Genomic DNA, 6000 nt, shown 5'->3' on the forward strand with positions numbered 1-6000 from the left:
TTGACAAAAATTTTCCAGGGAATTAAAATCAAAACCGAACAGCTGGACTCATCCGGATCAGGTCAGGGCAAGAGCAGAGTGATGCAGGCTGGTCACCGAACCAAACGCAGGGTCCGGAAGGATGGGGGACGCTCATGAATAAAACGCAGAGGCAGGAGGAGGGGCACCAGGGGCCGCACTGGGGCAGAGGACAGGCAGCAACCCAGGACCCAGGCGTGAAAAAAAGAAGGTGTTAAATCACTGACGGGGAGAACTTGGGCTGGTGACGTAAGGGCCACCATGTCCGAGCTCTGGCTCCATTGTTCAGTGACTATGTGACCTGAGTGTGTGGCTCCCCCTTTCTGAGCTCAGTGTCCTCCATGGAAATCAGAGGAGGGATTATCGTCGACAGTGGCAGCAAGCACATCTGTCTGAAGATGGCAGCAGCGGGGGCCAGGGAGTTTCTCCAGCCTGGGGTTGGCCAAAGAAGCAGCTGTCACGGATGCTCCCAGAGCCCCCCCACTGGGGGTGGTGTGGAGGCGGAGCCCAGGAAGGACAGCAGGCCAACCTGGGGGGCCAGAGCCCCCAACGCTGTCTGTGCATCCGAGGGCGAGGGAGCTGAGCCCGGAACATGAGGAAAGAGGACAATGAGTCTTATGGGGCTGGAAGCAGTGTTCATGGGGGTTGGCTGGGGCGGGGGGCGGGGGGGGTACTGCCAGCTCCCGAATGGGGGCCCAGCTGGGGTGGGGTGATGGGGACCCTTCCATCTCCATCCCCCTTCACCATGTCCTTGTGGGGATCCAATGCGTTCATGTTTGTGGAGGTGCGGAGGGCTTTACTATGTATCACAATCAGCAATGCAACAGTAACGTTTGCTGTCATTGCGGGCAGACTGTTCGGACTTCAGGTCTCCCTCCCAGAGCTGCTGCCCCTGGAGGCTTCCCTGATTTCCTCCAAGGCCCTGCGTGCCGCTGTGCAGGCGGTAGACAGCCCACAGCTCGGGAAGGGGGGAGCGCCGGTGTCGGGGTGACGGTGCCGTTCTGCACTGCCCCCCATACCCCTCCCCCCGTGTACATGTGACCATGCTTCCCCTCGATCCAGCCTGGACTTTGTCAGAACTTCTTCACCACGACCTAAGGGGGTTATAATGACGTTCACGCCCGTTCCCGAGGTGTTGCGCCCACCTGTTCACTCTTCCCACCCGGAGTCACAGGACGTGAGAACAGAGACCTTGAATCGTCCACGTCACCTCTCACCCCCGCGGCGCACCTGGGCACGAGCTCCCGAAGCCGTCCGTCCCAGGGACTTCTACGGTATCACAGCCCGAGGCCCACGTCTACCGCGGGAGGCTTGGACCTCCCTTTAGGTGGGACCATGCACCACCACGCGGTCCACGGGCTGACCCGGGTCAGGACGCATACGCGGCTGGCCCAGCCGGCAGGAAGGCGTGCGTCACACGGGCTGACTGGGAGGTTGGCGGGCTGAGCCCAGACTAGGTCCAGGGCATGAAACAGGAGGTGGAGAGGGCGTTGTCACCGTGGCTGGCGGTACTGGAGGATGGCCCATACCAACGTGTCAGCGTCTGGGGACACTACAGGCACAAGACCCAGAAACCAGAGCCTCGCTCACTGTCAGGCCGAGAGCATCCTCCCCCATGTGCCAGGTGGCCCTGCCACGCAGGCTCTATGCCTCCACTGCCCTTCTTCCCTGACCACTGGCTGCAGGTCAGAACCTGGGGCCACAGTGCAGGCGGGTCTGTGAGCCTCTCTGGGTGGGGGGCACGGCGGTGGAGTTGCTCTGGGGAGCTCAACACCAGAATCCCAGCCTTGCCCATCCAGACGGGGCGGCACGCCCTCAGGTCACACTCCCCAGCCCTGAGAGTGAGGAGGACAGCAGGGGACCCTGCATTATGTCACCACACCTCCCTCCCTCTCTTATAGCCTGTTTGGTCCCTGCTCGCAGCCTTGACCACGGTGGGCGGGAGCGGACTGCCACTGAGCGAGCGGTTTCCATGGAGGTGACACCACAGCTCTCTGCTCCGGGCGCACACAGAGTGGCCATGCGGAACAGCCACGGCAGAGAGCAAGGACACCCCACGGTCCCGACTTCCTGAGATGCTCTGGGGCCTTCGTGCAGAGAGATTCAATTGTCTTCTGTGCTGGAAACCATGGAGACAGGGAAGGGCAGACTCTCTACTCAAGAAGTGAACTGGATGAGGAGGCAGAGGGGAGAGAAGCAGGTTGGGGTCCTGGGCAGCAAGGGTGACCCGTGAGGTTCTCGGTGGCCTCCCCTGCACATAGCACGGGGCATGGCCCCCACCCCCACCCCATTGCAAAGGACGGTTTAAACTTACATCTCTCCCAACGGCAGGAAGACGGAGGGGCTGCATGCCTCTCCACCAGGGTCCCCAGCCCTGGCTCCGTCCTCACCCTGAGTGCACACATGGCGGCTGTCACAGATGACTTGGCGGGTAAAGGTGACCGGAGTGGGAAGCACAGGACATGCAGGGGACTCGGGAGAGCCAGGCTCTGTGAGCAGTCCCCTGTCACCGTGACTCACACACCTGTGCTTCCTCACGGCAACGGCCTGCGCCCTGCACCCCATTCCCGTCTGACTCACTGCGGACTCTCCAGTCCTGCCTGCCAGCCTCCCCCAGAGCCAGCTCACCCTCCTCAGCCACAGCTACTCCGTCCTTGTCCTCTGAGCCGGTCACGGGTCACTTCTCATTTCCTGCTGGGCACGGCGGTGATGTGTTCCAAATGTACCGTTCGCCCAGCTCCTAGGAGGCTGGGAGTGTCTCGTGTTCCTGTGGACCCTCTCCAGTGCCTGACACCGTGACCACACACACACACACACACACACACACACACACACACGTGTCAGGGAGATCCTAGTCTCTTGGCAGCACAGCAAGACAAAAATGCCATTCACTCAGAAAAACCAGGCTATAAAATCAGGCGGACAGCGAGCGGGCAGGTCCCTGTCTGAGGGGCCCGAGGTCTGAACGGACGTATACTTGAACAAACTATCTTCCCTAAAATCAGCCCGGACGAGTCAATTACAGCCACATGCCTGGAGCTGACGGTCTGTGGACCCGACCGCTTGTCAACGAAATTCCCTCTTTCACAGAGAACCACGGCATCTCCATCCTGCCTCGACTGAGCTGAGTTGTGGGGCTCTGATGGCCCCCGTGTGCTTGTAGCCAGTTCAGTCTCCAGGGTCCGCGGAGCTGCTGTGTGGCCCCTCAACGGGAGGGGGACAAGAAGGTCAGCTCCCCCCCTTTGGTGAGGGGGGGGGACAAGACCTTTGTTTCCTCCAGAGTGAGTGGGGGCCGGGAGCCTCCCCAGTGGAACGTGCTGGCCCCCACTCGCCCCGCGGGAGGCCCTGAGCTGCCAGGGCTCTGGTGCCCCTGCCGCAGTCAGCACTGAAGGCAGCACAGGTTCTTCTTATTTATTTATTTTTTGTTTTTTTACAGAGACAGAGAGAGAGAGAGAGTCAGAGAGAGGGATAGATAGGGACAGACAGACAGGAACGAAGAGATGAGAAGCATCAATTATCAGTTTTTTGTTGCAACACCTTAGTTGTTCATTGATTGCTTTCTCATATGTGCCTTGACCATGGGCCTTCAACAGATCGAGTGACCCCTTGCTCGAGCCAGCGACCTTGGGTCCAAGCTGGTGAGCTTTGCTCAAACCAGATGAGCCCGCGCTCAAGCTGGTGACCTCGGGGTCTCAAACCTGGGTCCTCCGCATCCCAGTCCGACGCTCTATCCACTGCGCCACCACCTGGTCAGGCACAAATTCTTTTTAAAAGGTGTTGTCACAACGGCCCCCAAAATGGCTGGATAAAGGGAACTAGAAACGCCGTGTGACTCGGCAGGGAGGCGACTCCACAGCCTCAGCAGCCCACGGCCAGATAGACCTCCACGCGGTGGGGACAGCCGTCCACGTTCGCTTAACCCTGAGAGGAGGCACTGACCCGTCCTCTCTAGATGGACACGCACAGCAGGTGACTGGACTGTGATTATCTGAGCGTCGGCTGTTAGAACGCATTTGTTACCAAACATTCGTCATCTTCGTCCATCTGCCTGCGGACATTTCTACATCTTCCGTAAGAATGGCGGCGTCCCAGGTGGGCAGGTGCGTGGATTCTGTAGAATAGACTGTATCGGCGCTAACGCTTCCTTCCCACCTGCCCTTCTGGGGTGTCGGAGCCCCCGCGGGTGAGGGGGCCGCTCCCCGCTCCCCGTGCGTGGGGAACAGCCGCAGAGAGAGGAGAGAGATTGATCACAAAGCAGAGACACTGAGGATGGGAGCTGGGTTGGTCGATATGAGAGAAAGAATGAAGTACGGAAGGGAGAGCAAGGTGGTGCCCTCGGCAGGGTTCGGTGGGACTCGGAACGGTTGGTGTGAGCCCACGGATCGTGGGGTGGGCGGATCGGTGTGGAAACCACGTGGATGTCAGCGGCCAGAAGGCACTGTTCTCTCTGCAGGTGCCGCCGGTTTCACGTTGGAAAGCTCAACAGGAAGGAGCGTGGGACACATCACCGTGCCACAAGGTGAGGGAAGGCTCGAACCCGTGACGTGGACATGTGAAGGGACCAGAAGCCGGCCTGAAGGGCTCCCGCCGGCCACACCGGGGCTGTTTGAGCGTCGTGGGTTATAACTCACGGAAGGAACTTGGAAGCCTGAGTCCATAATGACCTAGATTGCTCAATGAACTTGTTGAAAATATGATGAAGAACAGGATATTTCTTTCCCCACCCAAAATAGTTATTCATTACAAAGAAAAAACCCAGAAACCCGACAGTGGGGCAGCTCGCTGGCATCAGCCCAATGGGACACGTGAGAAATCAGTGCCCCCCTGACCCGGACGGGATGTGGGGCGGGGGCCCAGCATTCCCTCTGCAGTGGACTCACCGCGCAAGCATCAGCCCCGAGGAGACATCCCACCAAGCCCAGTGGAGGAACGGTCCCCAAAGTAACCCGCCCACCGCTTCACAAGCATATGAGCATCGCAGATATCCTCAGGAACATTCCAGATTGAAGTAAACGAAAGGGGAGTGGCCGTGAAGGGCAAGGTCAGACCGGTCAGGCGGACATAAAGTCAGCCACACAATCTGTATCTGTGCTTACTCATTTCTTCTTGAAGGTGGACATTCTCCCAGAAGCCCTGCATGGAGGTATAACGTTATCTCTCCATTTGACAGCCCCCCCCCCAAAAAAAAAAGAGAACACCAGAAAGGGAACCAGCTTTGAGAAAAAACTGAGCTCAGCTGGGTGGGTGCCTTGCATGAGTCCAAAAGACAATGTTGCCTTTACCCAAAGTGCATGTATCAGTCAGAGTCTCCAGAGAAGCAATAGAAGCAATTATACACATCCACGGACATGCAGGAGAGAGGAGAGAGATTTAGTTCAATTGCCTCACATGATCACGAAGGTTGTTCTGGTCTAGCCAGCCCGTCAACTGATCAGATGAGGCCCATCATCATAGGGAGGGCACTCTGCTTTCCTCAAAGTGTACCCATTTAGAAGTTAATCTCATCCAAAGACACCCTCTCGGAAACATCCAGAGTAACGTATGTGCACATATCCAGGTTCCACGGCCCAGCCACGCAGACACATAAAATTCACCATCGCAGTGGATCAAGATGTCGTTGAACAGAAAAACCCAAAGAAAGCAGAACAACGTTTCCACTCTTCTGGGCCAAAATTGTCAAGTTATAGTTTTGCTGTTTCACTACAAAACTGGTACACCGCTGAACCTCACAGCTACGGTTCAACGAAAATGCGATGACACCTGCAAACGTCCGTGTCTCTGTCCCCATGTTACCGTCTACGATAAATAGTATAGTGACCCGCTAAAGGTAACGCAGAAGCCGAACCATGCTGAGCTCAGCCCAAAAAATTAGTGCCCAGTCTGTGGGAAGTAAAACACGTCTGAGATGTGCCACTTTCAAGAGGCTCTTTCCTAGCGAGCTTGTCGACTACCAAAGATCACGGGGTGAAAAACATGGGTCCC

This window comes from Saccopteryx leptura, chromosome 3, assembly GCF_036850995.1.
Source record: "Saccopteryx leptura isolate mSacLep1 chromosome 3, mSacLep1_pri_phased_curated, whole genome shotgun sequence".
NCBI lineage: Eukaryota > Metazoa > Chordata > Mammalia > Chiroptera > Emballonuridae > Saccopteryx > Saccopteryx leptura.